The sequence below is a fragment of the Sorex fumeus genome, unplaced genomic scaffold (assembly GCF_029834395.1).
Source record: "Sorex fumeus unplaced genomic scaffold, SorFum_2.1 ptg000030l, whole genome shotgun sequence".
In the NCBI taxonomy this organism is placed as follows: Eukaryota; Metazoa; Chordata; class Mammalia; order Eulipotyphla; family Soricidae; genus Sorex; species Sorex fumeus.
Window position 1 is genome coordinate 25,141,721 of NW_026606087.1, and position 25,307 is coordinate 25,167,027.

Genomic DNA, 25,307 nt, shown 5'->3' on the forward strand with positions numbered 1-25,307 from the left:
ATTTCAGTGAAATTAGTTCCTGGAGCAAACATATAATTAAGATTACTGTCCACAAAGAAGGTAACTAATTTTTATGGTCATTACCATCCTGATATTGTAGAACAAATAGAAGATTCTTGAATCCTGAACAGTTGAACTTTCTGAAGCTAATTTATATTCATTACTAAGGCAACCTAAATTAGTAGAAATTGTTCATACTGATATAAAGCTAACCATTTGGGGAAAAGGTGCGTTTGGAGTTTAAAATAACAATTTTAATGCTAAACTTATATTAACACTTATTACTAGTAGGTGCATATATGATAATAATAGGAGATAGAACTAAAAATTAATCCTAATACAATTCTGCAATGATTTTATATGCTTTTTTCTGAAACTAAACTTAAGAATGACTCATTTTTTGACCCCAACAATAATAGGCATTTTCTAAATATTGGAGAAATAATTGTTAGTTTAAATTACTGTGATAAAAAGCTTTCAATTATTTTGGCAATAACACAAGTGATATGCGCAATCATTTAGAGAATATGATAAAATGTTTATACTATAAATTATATCTCAAAGTGAAAGAGTGTAATCACAGAGCTCAGTGAATATGATTATTTCTGTTCCAGGTATTTAGAATATATTAATTAGCTTCTCATTTTTACTATTCATTTCAACTTATATAGATTATTTCTTGCTTTATAATATTAAAGACTATTATAAGATATATTTTCTGAATATAGTAACTTATACATGTGCTAAAAAATTGTTAGAATTATGCTATCAACACAAATTGATAAAGTACATCAACTAATCATGTATCTATTTATGTAGTCACAATCCTTAAAATGTTAATATAGTATATTTTCATTTCCACATTTGTCTGAGAAAATTAAATACAGACATACATTAAAATTATCTTTAAATATGACAAACCAAATCTTTATAAAGGATGAGGAAAATAAAGTTAGAAACACAAGCTTGACTCATTCATTCACAGCTCTAAGTTTACATTTTTCAGCCTATTTTGTAAGAATTCCTTTCCTCCCTGTTTTCTTTCTGTGCCTTCCCTCTCCTGTCCACTGGTTCCCACAAGTTTAGTGCTTTGTCAGTGTTCTTCATGTACTCCATTTTTACCTGTGATCCCAGGGAAATATCCTGGGACAATACAACCCATCAGTCTAAAACCTACTCTAATTGATTTAATGACACTGATGAAATGAGCTCCAGGTGATAGCAGGCAGAAGTAAATAATTGCCACTGGCAATTTTCCACTTATAATAGGTATATGGAAAGATTTCTCTCCAAATGTTGCTATATTCAGTCACTATTCTTTCAGAAATTATGGCAAATTACATTTCTACTTAAGTTATAATATAACTTCCATTATATACATTTCTTATGTAAAATATGAAAACTTGTATAGATTTTCTTATAGATTATTATTACTTATAGATTCTTATAGATATTATTACTTATAGATTATTTAGAGTTTAATATAATGAATGTAAATATAGTTTAATATAATGAATGTAAGTATAGTTTAGTATAATGAATGTAAAAATATTTCTTGAGCAACTACAACTACCTGTATCAAAACAATACTAATTTTAATTACTATCTCTTGATACATCATGATAAAAATTAGATTAATCAATATTTCTTTGATAAGCAGATTATTCCTAAGATTGTTCATGTAAAAATGCTTAGAAAATGAGACTAATTTTGATACAGGACAAAATGTGTTTTATAAACTTAAGTAAAGTCACCAGCTTTAAAATTGAAAGGAGCCTGGATTATATGTGCCTTCCAATTAAACAACTGAGTACTTAAATTTAGAGCACTCTCTGTGCCAGAAAGATAGGATGGCAGGTAAAAAGCTTGCCTTGCATTTGGCCAGCCAGAATGCTCTAACCCCACACGATGTTGTGGTTCCCTGAGTACCACTAGGTGTGTCCCTCCAAAATAAACCAAGTAGATAATTTTCTCTATTTTAGGCAAAAATGATCTGTTGATAGCAAAATCACCAGAGCAATAAGGATTCTATAAGCTGGTTCTGTTGTGAAAAGAGCCAGGCAGTGATAATAAGAGATAAGAGTTAAGGGTAAGCCAGCAAGTGTAGGATAACATTGGTTTGTTCTTTCTCCTTTGCTTCAGGGAGGTTAGGCTTATTGGGTTTCACCCATCACAGTGCTCCTGAGGCACTCCCATTCTTCTGTTTATCTTTAACTTCTCCTCTGCTTCCTCACTTAATCACCTACATCCCCAAATCAAACCCTGTAATTTGTAAGGTCAGATACTTCTAAGGATTCTGGATTTTGTAAGTGAAATATTGATTTATAAGTGAAATATTGCTTTTCTCTTTCCCTTATGTCCTTTGTGTAAAAAAAGCAAAGTCTTGATGCAGGAAGACAGTCAATGCTATGCTTTTGTAACTTGGAAGTTAATTGGCTCTGAATAATATTTACTCCTGGATGTCTGTCCTATTTACTTGACTTAAGCCTCAGTTGCCCTTAGTTCCTAAGCACCCCAAAAGCAGGGTCCTGACGAAGAGACTGGATGGAACCAGGGGAAGTGAGATCGGACCACTGTCTCTTTCATGAAAATTCTACTTCACAGAGTGGGGAGAAAGGGCTGCAAAGTTTGAGAAGAGAGCTCCCAGAATGACCACCAACTGGGAGCTCTCTGGAACGATTGCAGCAACATGGGAAGATGCCCTCGTTGACGACATTGACATAGAATACAATTGACTGGTTCAGCACCTCCGTGATTGTGCAAGGAACGCTGAAGAAGAGAAAGTCACAAAAAGACGCCTGTATTCAAAAACTCTTGAACTCATTCACCAATGTGGCTGGGCATGAACCTCAGGCAACCACAAGCTAATGTTCAAGCTCACAAAACATTGCAGAAAAGTGATAAAGGTAGACCTTAAAGAGAAAAGAACAGCAGTTCTGGCCAATCGGCAGAAGTCAGGAAAAGAATTCACAAAGCCTGCCTGTCCTTCGCCAACTACAAGACCAAAATAACTGCCCTCCAACATCCTTATGGATCTATCACATCTTCCAGAAGGGCAATGGAGAAGATTAACCATAAGTTCTACTCGGATCTCTTTGGTAGCCATGTCCACCTACCCACATACCAAATTCCGCAGGATGGATATGTCGTTCCCAATGTTCTCCCTTCCTAAATCCAACATGCCATTTTTTTTATAAAGAAGCAAATAGCACCCGGCCCAGGCACTTGAACACCTGAAGAATCTGCTGTCAGTACTCATCAATACACTGGCTCGCTCTTCACATGCCATCTGTCTGAATGCAAGTTTCTGTCCCAATGGAAAATCAGCAGGACCGTTCTACTGTACAAGAAGGGAGACATCAACGACATAGGCAACTATCACCCAATCTGTCTGTTATCTGTCGTCTACAAGCTGTTCACTCAAGTCATCCTGAATAGAATTGGCAGAACACTAGATGAAAGACAACCATACGAGCAAGCCAGGTTCTGAAAAGGATTCAGCACAATTGACCATATCCACCCGGTAACCAGCTCATTGAGATTTCTCAGGAGTTCAAGATGCCACTCTGTCTAACATTTATTGATTTAAGGAAGGCCTTTGATTCTGTTGAGACTGAAGTGGTCATTGAAGCCCTAGCCAAACAGGGTGTTCAAACTCAATACATCAGGATCCTCCATACACTGTAATACTGATTCACTCCCAGGATCTCACCATTCTACAAAGAAGTAATCATCGATGTCAAGAGAGGGGTTCAGCAGAGTGATACCATTTCACCCAAACCATTCAGTGCCACCCTCGACAATGTTATACAAAGACTGGAATGAGAAGGAATGGGAGTGAAGATAGATCGCTGATGATATCACTCTAATAACACCAAACATTAGCCAACTGGCACAAATGCTGGCTGACTTTGACCATGAGTGTGAAAAGGTCAAACTGCAGCTGAATCTCATGAAAACAATGTTCATAAGAAACAGATTTGTTCCTGATGTTCCATTTGCTCTCAATGGAATGTACATCTCCGAATGCAGTAGTTATGTGTACCTACGTCGAGAACCCAACATGACAAATGACCTGGAACCTGAGCTGCACAGGAGGAAGAGAGCAGTTTGGAGCACCTTCAAGAGCATTGAAGAAATAGCAAAGACAATGAAGAAACTCCAGCACTGGACACATCTCTTCGATTCCACCATTCTTCCTGCATTAACAAATACCTCGGAGACCTGGGCCCTATGAAAACAGGATCAGGATGCTATTTGGGTCTCCCAAAGAGAAATCAAAATGGCTATGCTTGGAGTATCACACTTCACTCAAGTAAGAGAAGGAATCCTTAGTTTCATCTTTCATTCAAATCGAGAATTTGGGACGCTGTCTTATTTGCCAAGGCACTAAAAATCAGATGGGCTGGAAATGTAATGCGATTTGGAGATGACCACTGGACTAGAGCCATTACCAACTGGATTCTACGGGACGTCAAAAGATTGCGTGGCCGCCCACCTACTAGATGATCAGACTTCTTTATCAAGATCTCGAACGAATGGTTTGAGGCTCTTCGTGTTCCTGGAGTAAGCAGACACCCTTGGGCTACACTAGCTGGAGACAGGGGCGGATGGAGGCATTACTGGAAACTGCTCAAGCAAATTGATGAGTAATGGGATGTCACGTGATCAAGTGATCAAGTCCAATGACAGAGAAGTGGTCATGAAGATATGTTATATATACACAATGGAATACTATTCAACAATAAAGAATGATGAAATCATGCAACTCACTGCAACATGAATGGAACTTGACAGCATCATGTTAAAAATAGTAAGCCAGAGGAAATGGATAAAGAGGATAGTATAAATTATGTGTTTTATTTAGAATAATTGGATGAGAGAATGCAATGTTTCAAAGCTGTGGTGACCAGATCAATCTTGGCCACAGATTATATGAAGGAGAAAGAATGAAAGAGTGTGTGGGGAGAAAAGAGACAAATGAAAAGCAATTGGGTAGATTAGGACATTAAGGTACAAGGATGGTGCTAAGGAATGTCAGAAACACATATATAAACCACAGAGTCAACAACACTGAAATCAAGAGATCCAAAGTTTAACACCTATCTATCGTCTCATCATTATGCTATAACTACAAGTAACCAAATGGTAATCAAGGAACTAAGAAAATGGGGAAACTTTGTTGAATTCCTCTTGAGTGCCTCTAAGTTTTAAAAGCATTTGCCACGACACCTTGATATTTCTACACTAGACCAATGTAATTGCTTGTCTCCTTGCTCAACATATGCTTTGTTTTAAATTCCCTACAAAATTTCTAACCATCGACATACCATCCTTGCTAAAAGAAAAAAAAAACTATTCTCTACACCCGAAATTTTATATTATTCCCTGAATATCTGATAAATATTTATATAAAGTATAAAACAAGTTTTGTTGTATCAAAGAAATGCATCTTTCTTCTGGGGAGATGAAAGAAATGCTTGACATATATACTATGTGTGGAATCTTAATGACATTTGATTCCATAAGTATCACTATTAAATTATGCATTTGCAATTAGATCATATTTAAAAGGCAAAAAGCTAAACATGTTTTATCTCTGAAATATTCTTTATGGGTTCTACTCCAATAAAGTTGACACTTTTACTTATCTAGAGAACTATTCACTCTCCTTTGCCCATGTAATCCCTACTTATAAATTATGTGCAATTTAATACTTTGTCAAGTTCTTGCCTGATTAATTAGTCTTATTTCTGCATAGCCAAAGCACTATTTTATAAATGTATCACAATATTTTGTCATTCTTTACTTTAACAGAATATAAGTTTCATCAAATTTTTGTTTTCTTATTAATATTCCAAAAGCCTGGAAAAATTATAATATTATAAACTCAGCAAATTATTACTGCAAAGTAGTATACATATTTTGCGTGTAAAATCTCATTGAAAAGTGAAATTCTAAGTAATTTTGTATAGTTAAAATAGGAGAATAATTTTGTTGTTTGTTTTGGACCATATCTAGAGGCTCAAGGCTTACTCCTGGCTTTGAGCTCAGGGGGCACTCCTGGTGGTACGAAGGGTCATTGGGGGTACTGGGGATTGACCCCAGATGGCTGCATATAATGCAAACATCTTACCTGCTGTACTATTGCTTTGGCCCCAGCAGATGATTTTTCAAAAGAGCAAATTACATAGATTTTAATCCAAAAATAGGTTTTGTTTAAGGAAAATTGATTTGGTACTTACAGATGAAAATCTGGGTTGATAAGGAAATAATTCAGCAATTACATATAGGAAATCATTGTACACTATTTTTGATGTAGCTGCAGATTATTTCATGTAAAATATCAATAATATATATTTATTTGGCATAAATTGTCAACTTCCTGAAACTGTAGTGAATGGTAGAGGAGATTTTGACAGAAGGAGAAACAACTCTACTTCCCTTCCAACTTTTCTTTAGGGTAATAGAATGTACAAATTAGACAACTTTAGGAAATATTGGTGACAATATGTCCCACACACCTAGCAAAGTCTCAGAAACATAAAGAGAACATAGCTAAAATTTTACATAATATTTTCATAATATATGCTATTGTACATTCATAGCTAAGAATGCTTTGGTACTAAAGAAGATTGGAACTGGACCCAACTTTCATTACACTTGTATTGGGGTGTCTTCTCCATTTTCATGGTCTATTATAAAAGTTTCTGTTGCATTGCAGATATTTGCTGTATTGGTTTGTCACCTCCTCTTTTCCATCTGTCTGTGTATATTTTGTTATTTTTCTAATTAATAAGTAAAACCTTCTGCTCTCTTTATATTGTTCCACCTTGATTTGATATTCATAGATAGATAAACAGTAGGGAAAACTTGATAACTATGAAAATATAAATTTTCCTTAGACTGAACAATTTTTATGAATGCTTTTTTTGCAATAGATTTTGTCAATATTCATCTTAAATATGTTGTGCCTAGAGGGCACTATAATAAAATTTCAGCACATTCTCCAGTATATATTTATTATATAATTATATTACCATATAATTGAGTATATTTATTATATAATTATATTACCATATAATTGAGTATATCTGATAATTAAAGAGATGTCATATACAACAGATAGGAGAAAAACTAATTTAGGCATTTTAAACAGTCTTGGACACTCTGGAAAGAAGTGAAAAGTATGAGAAAGAACATATCATCATATTTAAAATTTGTTTGAAGTTGGCCTTGCTCAATCCATTTTGTTGGGCACAAATCCTGTGAAAATATATATTCCTTTCACCAGCTTGCAAGAAAATCTCTGAAGATCAGAGATGAGTGGTGGGAAACAGGAAGAAGAAATATGGTTCTACACAGAAAGCACAATTAACTTGCAAAAAGTATATCACAGTGCTCTTATTCCTCTGTGTTTACTTTTAACCTCTTCCTCTGTGCTCTGTTGACTTGTAAATATTGTTTTTCTCATCTCCTTAAGTGCTTTGCATAGTTAATTCAGAGCAATGTCCTTTTTGTATGGGCACAAGAAGATAGTTAATGCTATGCTTTTGTAACTTGGGAGTTAATTGACTCTGAATAATATTTACCTCCTGCACATCTGTTCTCTCAACTTGAGACTCAGTCGCCCTTACTTACTAGCACCCCAAAAGCCGGGTCCGACAAGGGACTGGATGGGCCCAGGGCAAGCAGTGAGCTATGTGCTACCCTGACATGGAAATGGGCCTGTCCAAAGTGCCATAATAGTTAACTAAAAATTAAGAGCATGGTCATGGACAAATTCTGTCATGATCCAAAAAGAAATAACTAGATTCAGACCCTGCTAGCGTTAGGAATGATTAATCCAGCCTGAGCACTGCTTCTGGCCAGGGTGTAGTGTCTAACCCCGATGCGGGGGATTGGAGAGAGACAGGAGAGTAGGAGAGAGAGGAGAGAGAGAGCAGGGGATCAAGATGGGGCACAGGGAGAAGAAGGTGGAAGAAGAATATAGGAGCAGGCACGTGGAGAGAGAGAGCCCAGGCTGTGAGTTGGAATGCAGAGAGACAGGAATGAGGGTCAGTGTGAGACTAGAATGGGGGACTCAGAGAGACTGGAACTGGCGGTGGGGAGAGTGGAATAGAGGGTAACTGATCATTTAACTGGCTTGGCCCTCGTTTCTTCCTCCGGCCATCCATGGCATGGGCCACCATGGCAGGGGGAGCGGCCCAAGACCACCCACGTGGGCGGTAAGAGGGAGAGCAGCCGGGTCGTTCCCTAGTCGCCTGGAGATTATACAGTTGACTATTTTGGAGACTTAGATAAAATTCTAGCAATTAAAGTGAAAAGTTACTAAAGGAAGAAAGACCCGACTCACTGCTCTATTGTTATAAAAATCAAATACGCAGAGGACTTTGCAGCTGCCATAGCTTTAATTTACCTGATCTGAAATGTTTCATCAGGAAGTTACCTTCATTATTGATACTACTTATTTACCACTTCAATTTTATTTTGTTTTACAATGTACCCATCCTACTAGGAAGATATTATATAATCATCTAATGCCATACGGTTTTATAAACATGTGACTTAATTAGCACTTGCAGTCTATTTTGAAGCACATATGGGATAAGGCCTTATTTTCAAATGCTGGTCACCAGAAACCACAGAATATTTAGAAATGTGCGTTAGGAGTCAGTTGAAGATGAGAAATGGGAATTTGAGTATATAATATATTCACTGCAATCCTCATACCTGTTCCATATAGAGAAATATCGATTCATCTTACTTTATATATGGGTTTTTGTAAGGAACTTTTACCTGCCATAAAATGTGCTTAGGCCCTCTCGTTGATCGTCGATTTGCTCGAGCGGACCCAGTAACGTCTCCATTGGAGACTTTGTTGTTACTGTGTCTGGCATATCGAATACTCTCGGTAGCTTGCCGGGCTCTCCGAGAGGGGCGGAGGAATCGAACTCGGGCCGGCCATGTTGGCCGCTTGTAAGGCGAACGCCCTACCGCTGTGCTATGGCTCCAAATATAAAATTTTAAGGAATTAGTCTTGTTGTAGAAGCTATAGAAATAAATGCACCGAGTCTTTACATTGACATTCTACCACTTCTTAATGATATGACTGATAAAACTTCAAATTTCTTTGATATCTTTGTACTCATCTGTAAAATTGAGTGTAATAACTCATTATTCAGAGAGATAAGGTAGGGTGTGATGGGTCAAATACATTACCCCTTAATTACAATAATTATGTAATGCTCAAATCAGCCATTGTACACAGTTGCTGCAGATTGATCTTTATTTACATTATCATACATTATTATATTAACATTTCAAACACCTTGAGTATATGGTGTAATATGATATTTGGGGGCAAGATCTTTATCAGATTCAACGAAAGGATCTTATTGTCAATATTTTTATATTTTCTGATTTGTTATTTGTATACTTGCACTCCAAAACTCTGAGAACAATCACATATTTTATGTGATATACCCAGAAGTATATGCCCTTTCCTTCAAATCTGCCTCCGAGAGATTCTGTAATTCCTGCCAATCTCAATCACCTTTGAAGAGTTAATGAAGATAGCTCTCTCTTAATCAGCAGGATACTGAGACAAAAGTTAATAAACAAAATACATTATTTCATATCATTTTCTTGCAAGACAATACCATGTAAAATCTCCTTAAACAAAACATTCATGGAAGACTTGGGGAGATAGCTCTGAGGGCTGGAGGAAAAAACCTAGGAGACCTATGTACAATCCTTGGCAATGTGTGGTTCTCTATTCACCTTGAATAACCACTGTGCATCACTTATGGAGTAGGCCCTAAATACAATCAAGTGTCAAGAAAACAAAGCCAAGTCAAATAAAATTGATGACTGATAGATAATGGATACGTAAATGCACAGAAGGGGAAATGTTTATGGCAAAATATATCTGTAGCATTCTAAATGTGAACTTATTGGACTCACTTTGTCTGTTTTGGTTTTATGGAGTCCAGAATCAGTGATGCTCAGGTCACAACATAATAATAGAGATGGAAGCTGAGGTCTTTCGCATGCAAAACATGTGCTTCAGCCTCATGAGCTATTTCTCTAGTTTGTCTGAGTGTAAAATGAAATATACACAGATATAAAAAAGCAAAGTTAAAATTGCAGCCTATTCTTATTAGGGTGCTAAGGGCCAAAGGTCATACAGGGCAGTGCTCAAGCTTTATTCTTGGCCCTTTGCTCAAGAATCATCCCTGGCAGTGCTGAGAGAAAACGATGCAATGCCAGGCAATTGAACCAGGGTAGTTTCATAAACAGTAAATGTGTTTAACTCGTCCTCTTTCTCCCTAGCCATAATATTGGGTCAATTTAGCCTTCCAAAGGGTATTGTAAGGGGAAAAAATGATTGAAAAACACAGTCTTAACTACCACTTATTGAGGACACTTTCTGAGTCTACCTTGGTAATTTCTATATAGTGAGTTTAGTTGTAGTTAATCCATGTCTAACGCATACTAGTATGGTGAGGGTCATTTAATAAATAATTCTAAAGTGGGTTTGGATGCCTTCAGTGTTTGAAACCAAGGATGGGAATGAGGTGTTATCCATTTTCTAAATGATGAAAATGTGCTATGTCTCCTATATGAAATTCACCTTTATTTCTTCTTCCGTAGCTTAAAATGTGGGGTGATTTTTGTATTACAAGCTTTTTTGTTTTTAAGAATGCAGATTTGTTATTTGTTTGTTTGCTTATTTGTTTGCTTTTTGTTTGTTTGGGGGCCACATCGTGTGATACTCAGAATTTATTCCTAGCTTTACACACAGAAATTATTCCTGGAAGTGCTTAGGGGAGCAGAGGGGAATGCGGGGGATCAGACCTGAGTTAGATATGTGCACAGCAAATACCCTATCTGTATCTCTATATCTCTCAGTCCTTCAGATGAAGTATAAAGGAACTAGAGAAATAGAACTTGGCTACGCTTCTATTTTGATGATTTCAATTTTTGTGAAATAATTGAGCAAAAGTTGTTCATTTAATATGCACATATATTATGTATTGCATGCATATATATTTAAGGAAGAAAATGTATTATATACCTCTCAAATAGCTCTAGTAGTATATTTTCAAGAATAATGAAAGCCCAAAATAAGCTAAAGTCATATGTGTCTAAAAACTTTGAACTTCAATGACTGCAGAAGGAACTTCATTGACTTTCATTTTCTTGTTATACTTTTGGTTCCATATTATAAACAAAATATTAGTGGAAGAGCACTCCTGAAGAGCATTCTTATGACCAACATCAGGTACTCTTAATTATAAGATTATGAATTCAATGGATAAAACCACACACAAAACATTACTATTCAAGATACTTACTTAAACATGTTTATTTCATTAGAAAATAGAATATATATTCACTGATATCACAAAAACAGCTATTTTTGAAAACAATGTTTCTCCATATTTATAAGAGCTAGTGAAGTGTACAGAATTATATGTTAATCACCACATAAATAAAATCAGATCAAATAGACTTTTCTGACTCTTATTGATAAGAAAAAAATCTTGAGTGTTTATTGTATGTAAAAAAATCCGTATCTGTTAATGTACATAGCCTCAAGATAATTAGAAATTGGTGCTATTTAAAAATAGTATAGGAAAAGCAAAAATAAAATAGAAAAAAAATAGTTATCTAGTAGAAGATAAGGCGTTGAAGATAAAACTTTGTTTCTGATGTTGATGATAAAGTCCTAGGGGAGTAAATCTTATTTTCATGACATTAATCAACTCTGCATTCACCGTTATGGCAGCTTCTAGTTCCTCAAAAATAGGTGATATTTATTTACTGGGAGGCTCCTTAGTGGCTTTGTGTTCTGAATTAATTTTCCTCATTTACTTGATATGGATTTAGAAGTGGACTAGTGTTGTCAGAAGGAAAAAGAGGAGCAAAGAAACCCAGGAGAATTCGACACATCACCATTCATTTTCAAACCCGTCTTTCAATTCAGGCTGTTATCTTGGTCATTGATTTTGGATGGGCTTCTCAGCACACAGTGACACTCAGTGGTGGCTCAGCAAACAACAGCACAGCATTTAGGAAAGAGAAACTCAAAACAATGCTTATCTAAAGTCTGAGAAGCACAGGCATCTTTTTGAATCAATCAATATGCAATTGTCTTTTCAAGGCGAAGACTCTCAGTTTGTAATGAGTATAGTTCTTTGAACGCTGACTCATCATCATGATTGCTTTCACTGGGCACTTTACCAAAGAAGAAAATTGGCCTGTTCATTGTAAATGCATAACAGATAAACATCTTTTATCAGAATATTCTGCCCTCTGTAAATTCATGGGGGAAATGTGCACACATATTCATACTCTCCAGAGTATCAGAGACTTCCTATTTGACCTAGTAGCTATTAGACAATGCAGCAGCAATACAATTGCAAGGTCACAGAAGAGACTGAGGAATGAGCTTTTAGCCAAATTTATCTTAATTTTAATTTATATGCAAAAATGGGCACCTGGTTAATCTATTGGAAGACTTTTATGAGTACTTGGAACAACCTGAATGCATAAATCTAATTTTTTTTTTACTTTTTGGGTCACACCCAGCAATGCTCAGGGGGTCACTCCTGGCTCTGCACTCAGGAATTACTCCTGGCAGTTCTTGGGGGACCATATGGGATGCCGGGGATGGAACCTGGGTAAGTCGTGTGCAAGGCAAACGCCCTACTCGCTGTGCTATCGCTCTGTCCCATAAATCTAATTTTTAAATTATAAATTTTGTGAAATTCAGATAAACATCAAGCATTCCCAATGGAAAAAAAATAAAAATTATGATGCAATATAAGTTTATAATACACATGGAACTCAAAGATTTACTTGGATCAATAATGTTAAAAATCTTATTAATAATGTTATGTTGTTTAAAGTTCAAATTCTATTTTGTGTTTAATAAATAAAAATATACTATGTTATTAACTTCTCATCTTTCATTTTGCTTTGTTGTGATGTGGCTAGGAAAAGTTTAAATTTTACATGTATTTCTATTATATAGCATTGCTGTAGATGGTGCTTTACCCAGACCATTCTCTCAGCACTGCTTTAAGAAAAACATAATTTCAACTACCTGGATCCCTGAGTTTTCCTTAATCTTAACACTGTCACTGTCCTCCTGTTGTTCATCAATTTGCTCGAGCGGGCCCAGTAACGTCTCCATTGTGAGACTTGTTGTTACCGTGTTTTGGCATAACGAATACGTCATGGGTAGCTTGCCAGGCTTTGACTCTCGGTAGCTTGCCAGGCTCTCCAAGAGGGGTGGAGGAATCGAACCCGGGTCTGCTGGGTTGGCTGCGTGCAAAACAAATGCCCAACCTGCTGGGCTATGGCTCCAGCCCAGTCTTAAAATAAGAAAACTTAAAGAAAGCAATTAATTTGGGCAATATAATAGAGAACTGATTCTTCTTATTTTTCAAAAGAACATACTCATCTTCATTAACTTTTATGCAATCAATTGAACAGATAATTATTAAGTGCCTAATATTTAATTCTGGAATTATATGAGGCCTGGGTTAATGTTGACATAATATTAAAAAAAGACTTCCAATATAAGAATTTTATAAATTAATGATGCAGATATATATTAAGCAAGTAGACAAAGATAGCAATAAAAAAAGTCATTAGTACATACAACCAGGAATGGGACAGAAAATAATAGTGCCAATGTTGACTAAAAATATGCTTTCTTTAGGTATGAATTTTAGCCCAAGTCTTGAAAGATGAGTATAATTGGCATAGCTTGATGTAGACATAGAGTATATCCAAATATCTCAAGGCATAAAAGGTTTAGTTTGTACAAGAAGCAGAGAGAAATGTATTAGTCTCGCTCAGAGAGTGAAGGGTATGGTAGCCATAAATGAGGATGAAGTACTTCACATATCAATATTTTGAAGACTTTAGGCTGGACTGTGGATTTGGATTTTATTACAAGTTGAATATAAATTTAGGACCATATCTTTATGCTTGTGAGAAATACAACTGTATATATTTAAATATTATGGGAGACTAGATTGGTGAGGAGAAAGATGATCATAAAGGAATAAATAGAAGAGGATGTGAGAGATGCCCAGACTTGATTGATGGTATGTTAGACTTGTTTCTTAGAATTGGGGAGCAGTACAGGAGTATAGAAGTTGATATGAAAGTAAATTTTGGACATTTCCATATTATAAATCAAGACCAAATTCCTTAGGATAACATTTGAAAAGAAGCAAAGTACAACTTTTTCAAACAACATTCTACTCCAAACTTTCTCATTCAGTGAGGCTACTGCAACAGTAATTTAAATTTAGGCCCTCCCGTTGATCAACGATTTGCTCGAGCAGGCCCAGTAACGTCTCCATTGGAGACTTTGTTGTTACTGTGTCTGGCATATCGAGTAATTTAAATAGTTCTTCTTTTAAATTTCAGTTACAGTTTGAGCAATAACGAATGGAGTATGAGCATGAGTCACAGAAAGTGTGATTCTTGGTTTGATTTTTATCATTCGATTAGTGTGTTTTTTAATAACACCCAGAGGTGCTCAGGGCTTACTTCTGGCTCAGTGCTCGGAAATCACTCCTGGATGTGCTCTGGGAACCATATATATGTGCTGAATTGGAACAAGCCGGTGTCAATCATGTGCAAGACAAGCATTTTATGCTGGTACATCACCATCCCTTCATGTTTTTATTTTTTAACCAATTCCAGCAGTGTGCTTTGCTGCATCTCACATCTCAGGCACCTGTAAAATATGCATTTAGAGTGGAGGAACTCCAAAGAACAACATAGTAAACTGTGATCACACAAAATGATGCATTTATCTATTTTATCAATACTTTTATGTATTTTTTGTTTGTTTTTCTGAAGGCCACACCTGGTGTTACTCATGGTTTACTCTTGGTCCATTCTCAGGGAATACTTCTGTCAGGGTCCGAGGGATTATATGTGTTACAAGGGATTGAACTGTGTTTAGCTGCTTGCAAGGGGAGCACTACTTGTTCAGGACACGTACTGAACAATTTTTCTGGCCCCAATAGTAAAATTCTGGCAAGAACCTTTTATCTATTAAATCTAAACAAATCTTTATGATAAGTATGTTGAAATGTGCTTTCACATATTCTTGAGGAGACCAAGGTCTTCAGTTTTTACTGGAAGAATTTATCAAAATCAGTGAATAAGATTTATTTGCATCTCTATGGCATAAGATGTCAGGACATGTTCTATTTTATTTTCTCCATTTTTAATTGATCAGAAGAAATTGTGAACTAAAAATAAATTCTGCAGTATAGTTAAACCAATCTAAAGAAAATATACTATTTTCCTGGTGAAAATAAGCCTCCTCAGACTATGAAAGAATATTTGTTGGAACGTAGCAATTTTTCCAATATCGTGAATCTACAAATAAGTTGTTTTTTTATAGTGCCAACAATGTTTTGAATGGATATTCAATAAAGTGTTAAATCAAAACAAATTTCCTAAGATTAATTTGACAGTGCAAAAATAAGTAGGTGGTCAACATGTATAATCAATTATTATTTGCAATTAAGTGACTAAGTTTTATCCTATGACACTTTCTTCAAAGTCAAAAGATGTTCATTAAGAGCATTATGTAGCCAGTAGCACTGTAGCACTGTCCTCCCATTGTACATCGATTTGCTCAAGCGGGCACTAGTAACATCTCCATTGTGAGATTTGTTGTTAGTGTTTTTGGCATATTGAATACATCATGGGTACCTTTCCAGGCTTTGCTGTGTGGGCAAGATACTCTCAGTAGCTTGCCGGCTCTCCGAGAGGGACAGAAGAATCGAACCTAGGTCAACCACATACAAGGCAAACACCCTACCCACTGTGCTATCTCTCCAGCCCTTGTAGCCAGGAAGGCATTACTTTTAAGTCATCTAAAAACTAATTTGCAATGCAAATTTGTTATTTCTTGCAAATTGCAATGCATCAATCCAAAACAAACAACTCATCAGGACCCATAAATATAGTGTGAGCCAGTAATTAAAAATTACTTTTGACACAACCAACAATTAACATGAAAGTGGTAAGCTCACCTTTTTGAACATATGGGTAATTACTGAACAATTACGACAGCAGCGCATGTAAAAGCAAAGATAATTTTCTATATTTCAAAGAATGGACTGTATCCTATTGAAAGGTAGTTTGTTGCTTAATGATATGATACAGATATAATGATCAGGAGTCCTAAGTCCTAGATTGAATAATGGTTAAGAGAAACTCTGACCCAGAAGAGAGCTGAATCAAATTATCAAACAGTATTCTACACAGAACCAGGCCATGTTTGTGTTGGGAGGGATTGGGAGCCAAGTGGGGGTACAACATTGTTCAGGCCTTATTCCTGATTCTAGCTAAGGGATCACACATAGCAAGGTCCAAGGAGCCATATATGGGACTTGAACCCATATACGGGGCTCAAGGCACTCCTTAACTTTGTGGCATAATTTTTGCTTCTTTTACAATAGAAGTAAAATAGTGCAGTCTCCTGCCCCTGCACCTGACTGTCCTCACCGCCAGGGCCCCTTGGAGGGGAGCGGGTTGAGCTTTCCTCCCCACCCCGACCAGGGCTCCGGCAGCCAAAGACCTCCAGGACCAGCCACCACCATGCTGAGACCACTCTCCGCACACATGAAGGTACTGGCAGAGGGACAAAGCCACGCGGGTTCCGGGGCCGAGACCTCCAAGCCTACTCGAATTGGAGTCGAGCATCTTCCACCCAGATCCTCCAAATTCCAGTAGGCGGGGGTCACATCCACCACCTGGCCCCCTGGCGCCGTGTAATCCCATCAGCGGCCAAGACTCAGAGACTATAAAATCCAGATCCCAGAACCGCGTGGCCATGAATGCGACATCTTATTATGACATCTTATTATCTCATTCCTACTTTGGACAAACTGGCAGGCTACCGAATGTAGCCTGCCCACACGGCAGAGTCTGGCAAACTCCCCGTGGCGTACCAAATATGCCAAATACCAGTAACAATGATGGGTCTCATTCTCCAAAAGAGTCTTGAATATAATCTCAGTGCTAGAATGAAGGAGAAGTTACTGGGGCCTGCTCGAGGCAATCGACGATTAACAGGATGATTTGTGATTTGTGATTTACAATAGAAAAAGAACTAGGCAGTCTTGTCCCTCTTCCAAAACAGTACATGGTCTGTTTTGAAACTGTGAATTTGATTAAGCTTCATCTACTTACAAAGAATGATAACTCTTGCATTGTTAAGATATCAGCAGGATCTTCTCTCCCTCCTTACATTGATCAAGGATTTCCTCAGAGGTCAGGTTATATATGTAAATACAAAGACTGAGAAAGCTTGTAACCAAGCAAGAGTACGTTGCATGAAACCTCAAAAGCCTGCAAATACCTGACACTTGAAGATAAGCCACATGGTCTTCCCCTTCACAACGCCCTACTTCCATCACACACAGAAGGTGCTGCAGCACAACCAGATACCAGTGTGCTTGAGAAGGGAGTCCTGATGAATCTGCCCATCAGCCCTTCCACAAGTCTCTGACACATTGAAACCATAGCTCTCTTCCAAAAAGTCAATTTAGGGGAAATTTCTTCCTTGCATCGTTCCTTGTACTGGGCACAGAACGGTTTCCACCTCCACACAAACCCCTTCCTCAAACAACTTTGTATATTAATAGGAATTCTGATGTCAGGAATTAAGATTTTTGTCAGGAATTAAGATGCAGCAGTCACTTCTGGTAAATCTGAGGGAATTTCACAGCATATGGACTCCTGAGCACAGAGCCAGAAGTAAGTCTGACTGCATCTGGGTGTGACCCAAAAATCAAAGAGAAAAAAATGAAGTTTGGTGACTAATAAATTTTTGTTTCTTGAAGATCAAAAATCCTGGGTTTATGGGAATGTCGACTCGTTCAGTCCTTATGGAAAACAGTATGGATGATTCTCAAAAATCTAGAAATTGAGCTCCCATTTGACCCAGCAATACCACTCCTGGGGATATATCCCAGAGAGGCAAAAATGTATAGTCGAAGTGACATCTGCACTTGTTTGTTCATTGCAGCACTCTTTACAATAGCCAGAAACTGGAAGAAACCTGAATGCCCAAGAACAGATGACTGGTTAAAGAAACTTTGGTACATCTACACAAGGGAGTACTATGTAGCTGTTAGAAAAGATGAAGTCATGAAATTTACATACAAGTGGTACAATATGGAAAGTATCATGCTAAGCGAAATGAGTCAGAAAGAGAGGGATAGACATAGAAAGATTGCATTCATCTGGGGGATATAAAGTAACAAAATATGAGATTAATACCCAAGAATAGCTGAGATCAGCACCAGGAGGATTACTCCATAGCTTAGTGGCCAGTCGGGCATTCTAGAGGAAAGGGCAGCTCAGATAGAGAAGGGAGCACCAAATAAAGGGTGTTTGGAGGATCCTCCCAGGAGGGGAGATGCATGTTGAAAATAGACTATGGACTGAACATGGTTGCAACTCAATGCCTCTTTTGCAGACCACAACACCCAAAAGGAGAGAGAGAACACAGGGGATTGCCCTGCCACAGAGGCAGGGGGGGATGGGGGTGGGGGATATTATCCATGGTGGTGGAAAATGGGCACTGGTGGAGGGATGGGTATTTGATCATTGTATAATTGTATAATCGAAATTATACAATTGTATAATTGTATAATCGAAATTATACATTGTATAATTGTATAATCGAAACCCAAGCACAAAAAATTGTAAATCTACAACTGTACCTCATGGTGTTTCACTAATAATAATAATAAAAAAATCCTGGGTTTATAAGACTTTTGTTCTCTTTAGCATAGAGGAGACAGCGAGCTGAAATAAAAATAGTATTTTATTCTTTCTATTTAAATCTGACATCTGAAAGTTGATAATATGCCCTGAGTCTTAGATTGGAGAGTCTAAAATTAGAAAAGCGATCGTATAAGTATCTTCTAGACAATACACTTATGACAAGAACATTAGAAAAGTTTTCTAAGGTATCCATGACTAAATTTAATAAAATATTCATTTTCTATTTGAAAAAAAGAAAATAGTAATTGATATAATTTCACCTGTGTAGTCTAAACATTTACACATTTGTCTTAGACATTAAAATCTATGACCTTTAGCTCCATCTCTGCTTCTTCATTCTCTTATTCTTATTTTACATTATTTTAGTTCTTTCATATCTATCATGAAAACTCATTTTGATCTTTCATCAGCTTGGTTTATGCTCATTTAAGAAATGTTTTTGGAGGATTAGTGATATAGCATACAGGTTAAGATGCTTGCTTGCATATAGCTGACCCAATTTGTTTCTCTCTCTCTTTTTTTTTTGAAAAAAAATTATTGCAATTCTGTAGTTTGTCATAATGGTTTCTCACAAACATAATTCTTTTTTTAATTTCTTACATTTTATTTACTAAATATTTCTTTTTCTAGAACTTCTAGAAATTACCATTATCTTTGCAAACTCTATAGGTTGCCTTTCTCAGAGTGCCATATATATGAAATCATACAGATACCATACAAATGAAATCAGAAAGTATGAATCCTTCTAATACTGACATATTCAGTAAGCAATATGAATATATACTTTTCTATAGATTTTCAGCTTATTCTCTTTAATTACTGAATACAAGGATGCATGCAATTCCTCACAACCCTCAATGTATTTTCTGTCTCTGGATTTTCCTCTCTGGAGGTTACAAATAATTGAAATCATATAATACATTTCCTCTCACAGGAATGTGGTGAGAAAGGGACCCTCCTTCACTGCTGGTGGGAATGCCGACTGGCTCAACCCTTTTGGAAAACAGTATGAACGATTCTCAAAAAACTAGAAATTGATCTCCCATTTGACCCAGCAATACCACTCCTGGGACTATACCCCTGAGAGGCAAAAAAATATAGTCGAAGTGACATCTGCACTTGTTTTTTCATTGCAGCACTCTTTACAATAGCCAGAATCTGGCAAAAACCTGAGTGCCCGAGAACAGATGACTGGTTAATGAAACTTTGGTACATCTACACAATGGAGTACTATGTAGCTGTTAGAAAAGATGAAGTCATGAAATTTACATACAAGTGGTACTACATGGAAAGTATCATGCTAAGCGAAATGAGTCAGAAAGAGAGGGACAGACATAGAAAGATAGCATTCATCTGGGGAACATAAAGTAACAAAATAGGAGACCCAAGAATTCATTCGTCGATTGCCTCGAGCAGGTCCCAGTAATGTCTCTTTCATCCTAGCCCTGAGATTATATTCAAAGCTCTTTAGGAGAATGAGACCCATTATTGTTACTGGTATTTGGCATATTTGGTATGCTACGGGGAGTTTGCCAGACTGTGGGCAGGCTACATTCGATAGCCTGCAAGTTTGTCCAAAGTAGGAATGAGATAATAAGATGTCATAAGGATTTGGCGCTTTCACCGCCGCAGCCCGGGTTCGTTTCCCAGCCAGGGAACCCAAGAATAGCTGTGATAAAATACCAGGAGGTTTATTCCATGGCTTGGAGGCCAGCCACACACTCTAGGGGTAAAGGCAAATCAGATAAAGAAGGGAGCACCAAATAAAGAGTACTGGAAAGATCCACCCAGGATGGGAGATGTATGCTGAAAGTAGACTATAGATCTAACATGATTGCCACTCAGTGTCTCTTTTGAAAACCACAGCACCCAAAAGGAGAGAGAGAACAAAAGGGAGTGCCCTGCCACAGAGTGAGAGTGGAATGGGGGATGGGGGGGTGGGAGGGATACTGGGATTGCTGGGGGTGGAGAATGGACACTGATGGAGAGATGGGTACTTGATCATTGTATCACTGAAACCCAAGCACAATAATTTGTAAATTTACAACTGTACCTCATGGTGTTTCACTAATAAAAATTATATATATATATATATATATATATATATATATACAGTACGTTCAAGTCCATCATGTTCTAGAATGGATCACGATTAGTTCATCTTCATGTCTAACTAACATTGCATTGTATGGATACAATATATTTTATCTTATCCTATCTTTAATTGATAAGCATACACAATCATTTCTCTTGGGTATATGCCCAGGAATATAATTTCTTTATTTTATTTATTTATTTATTTATTTTTTATTGACTCACCATGAGAACAGTTACAAGGCTTTTGGGTTTAAATCTCTGTCATACAATGATCAAACACTCATCCCTTCACCAGTGCACATTTTCCACCACCGAGAGCCCCAGTATATCCCCCATCCCCCCCCACCGCCCGCCAGTGTGGCAGATGATTTATACTTCACTTTCTCTCTACTTTGATTAAATTCAATTTTTCAACAGAAGACCTATCATTATTATTAGGAATTTTCCCCCCAATATTCAGACCTCCCAAAAAGGCATCATTAGATAATTTGTTTTCTATTGCTGATAATGAAGAGCGCAATTTTGGATTTCTGATATTTTAGTAATTAAATCTGAAGGGATTTCTGCCAGAAGCTGCTGGGTTCTGAGATTGGTTTGTGTGCTTCTGGGATCGAGACCATTCAGGAGCCGGAGGAGCCCTTTGTGGGCACATTTGTGGGCGGCAACTTGGGGTCTTGTCAGGGTGGGGACAAGTGTCGGTTCCAGCCCCCATCCTGTGAGGTCCCGAGTGTCTCGTCACTGCGGGCACATACCTCTCAGTCCAATAGGCTCTGAAAGATGGCGGTCACCATGCCGCCCAGGGAAAGAAGGCAAAAAGGAGAACGCCCTTTCCCCCGCAGGGTGGCACGGGGCCGTAGTTTAGTTCACAGTTCAGAAACATGAGCCACCTTCTCATACAAATTCTAACACTACACCCATCACCAATGTTTTCCATCTCTCTCCCAAGGATCTCCAAGTCCCTTTCCTTATAAGAGCTCCCCCAACTGTAAATCAAGTGTGGACATCAATCCTCCCATATTGCCTTTGGACTTCTGTGTGACTTTAAATTCCACACATGTGAGAGATCATTCTGTGTCGATTTCTTTCCATATTATTGATCTCACTTAGCATGATATCCTTTCGTTTCACACATATTGCTGTGAATTATTTGATTTTGATCTTTCTTAAAGATGTATGGTATTCAATTGTGTTTATAAATACCACAGCTTGACTCATTCTTCTATAGTTGGGTGTTTGGATTGTTTATGTATCTTGACTATTGTACCATGAGCAATAATTAGCCATTTTATCTCTTACATCAACTATAGTCCCCTGAGTCTTGCCAAGAGTGACCTCTGAGCACAGGGCAGAGATTAAATCCTGAGTACTGTCAGTGTTGCTCAAAATGCAAGCTCCAAAATTCTGAAGTCAGTTTCCTTTTTCTCAGTTTACAAATTTCTAGCAGTTCCCAGTTGGTCCTAAAATAACAAACCAGCTTTCCTACTGTGGCTCTAGGCCCTGTTTCTTTTGAGCTTTGAAGTTCTCTAGTCTTACTGCACTGCTCAGCCTGTTTTGGCCTTTCATTGTGCTTTAAGCTCATGGACTGAGTCTGTGTGCAAGAACATGTCCTTCTATGCAGATGCTCTGAAACCTGTGTATGTCTACTATTAATTTACCCGTCATTCCTCTAAATCTTAGTTTCCCAGAGTTAATTTCTAAAAGGTAATAACTTTGATATGAATATTACTTATGATACATCATTCTTCATTTATTGTAAAAGACATCATTTCTAGTGAATGTTTATAATTTTATAAAACAATGTAAAACATTTTATTGCTGTACAAAATATGCAAAAGTCAAGGTAAGTCAAGAGTATAGCTTACTGTATTTTTCAAAGCAACACAACCATCCTGCATTTGATTTTAACGCAATTATGTAAATATAGTTATATATGTATGCTATATATTTTATATTACATATAAGTAATGAAAATTTTCCATGGTAATAAATTAATGTGAATGAAATATAGACCCAGATTTTTCAGAGTATAGTTAATTGTGATAAGAAAAATAAATTAAAAAATGGTAGGGAAAATAAGGCTTGAAAGTTAATACCTATTCCACAAAGAGTAGAGATTAATTATCTTTTTTGGTAGGTGTCATAATGACCAAAATAGAATTATTACACTCATTTATGGGAGGTAAAAACAAAAGAAAACATAGTATGACACTAATACCCAAGGAGAGCAGAAACGAGGTTCAGAGGGATTGGTCTGTGATTGGAAATTTGCCACATGTGGGGTGGGGGTAGGCAGTTAGGATGGATAAGAAAACACTACCATGATAATAGTTAGAAATGATCACTTTGATCAAGAACTGAGTGCTGAAAGGAGGTAAAGATATATATATATATATATATATATATGATATGAATGATAACTTTTCAGTACCGATATTGTCAACTATAATGCTCAAAATGAAAAAAAAAAGCAAGAGAGCAAGAGTTAATGAGAGAGAGACAGAGAGAGAGAGAGAGGAGGGGGAGAGAGAGAAAAAGGGAGAAGAAACTGTCTGCTGTAGAGGCAAGCTTTGTGGGGTGGCAAGAGGGAAACAGGATATTGGTTGGTGAGACAGGTACACTGGTGACGGAACGGGTGTTGGAACATTGTATAACTGAAACTCAATCATGAACGACTTTGTGACTGTGTATTTGATGATGATTCAATTAAAAAATTCTTTTAAACCCAATATCTAAAATAGCCCAGTGTAGGAAAAATCTTATTTTGTCTGGAGAACTGTATACATTTCAGTCTGGGTGGAACATTCAACAGCTCATGAAAAAGATATGTTTGATGACCTCATTAGAAAGAGGAAATCAGAAAATCTTTTTTAAAAAACATGCTTATTTCTGTAATCTTATGCTATTTTCTCAGGATGTTTCTTAAAATCAAATTATAAAATCTGTATGAAAACTACAAGGCTGATCTTCTGAACACCATCATGAAAAATTCAGAAACAAGACCCTTAAAGACTGCCTGGAATAATCTCTAGGGGCTGTAGGCAATTATCTAAAGTGAACAGGGAAATGGGAAGATATTGACAAAACAGAAATTACTGAATCCAGGAAGAAATAGTCAGGCCATAATTATGATATCAATAAAGACTACTGCTAGGGTAGGCTGTAATATACCTTTACTTTTGAAATATTTGCAAACACATTGAAGCTATTTTTGGCAGACTGCATGTACCTAACTCAAAGTTCACTGATTATTTTTTTTTACACATGCATGTCATATGACTATTTTTGTAGTTTTAGCAGTGTATGTCTCATAATGACTGCATAATAATTCTCAACTAAAAAGATACCCATGTATATAAAGATGTAAAAGATAAGCTTTCTAGTGTGAATAGGAAAATGTTGAAAATTGAACAATGGGATAAACCAATCTTATAACATTTCATATGTGTTTCATAAATCACTAAATTGAATATTAGCATAGTTTTTCTTGTGTTATTTCTGTGGGAGCAGAGCCCCAGCACCTGAGGACCTCCAGATCCAGCCATGGCCATGCTGGGACCACTCTCCACATGTCCGGATGGGCCTCATGCATGAAAGAACTGGCAGAGGAACCCAGGCATGTGTGGACCGGGGCTGAGGTCGCCAAGCCTACTCAGATTGGGACTGGGCCTTCTCCACCCAGACCCCCCCCCCCCCCCATCTTCCAGTAGGTAGGCGTCACACCCACCAGCTGCCAACAGCACCAGGTTGGTCCCATCAATGGCCAAGACGCAGAGACTATAAAACCCAGCTCCCGGACATCTTATTATCTTTCCTTTGGAGAACCTGGCAGGCTACTGAAAGTATCCTGCCCGCATGGCAGAGTCTGGCAAACTTCCCGTATCTTATTCAATATGCCAAATACCAGTAACAATGATGGGTCTCATCCTCCTAATCCTGAAAGAGCATTGAAATGACTCTTTTAAAATCTCAGGGCTAGGTAGAAAGAGATATTACTGGTGCCTGCTCGAGACAATCAACGAACAACAGGTTGATCGTGATTTTGTGTTTATGAAGTGAGTGGCACAATCACACATTCATAGTCAATGTTTACATGATTCATATTATATATTCATGTTATATCATGTTTACATTATATCATGTCCTCTGTACAAATTTCCATTAACTATTGTTAGTTTTTTCTAGGATTGTAGACAGGTTTTAACTAGAAAGACATGAGGGAGAAAGAGAGAAGTGTTTTTGAGAGAGAATACAGGTTTGTCCACAGTGAAAATAGGCAAGCAAGACGAGTAAATGAGATACATGTTCAAGAGAGAAAATGAGCTTGAAGAGCAAACTGCAACTGACTTTGGATGGGTAATTTTTGA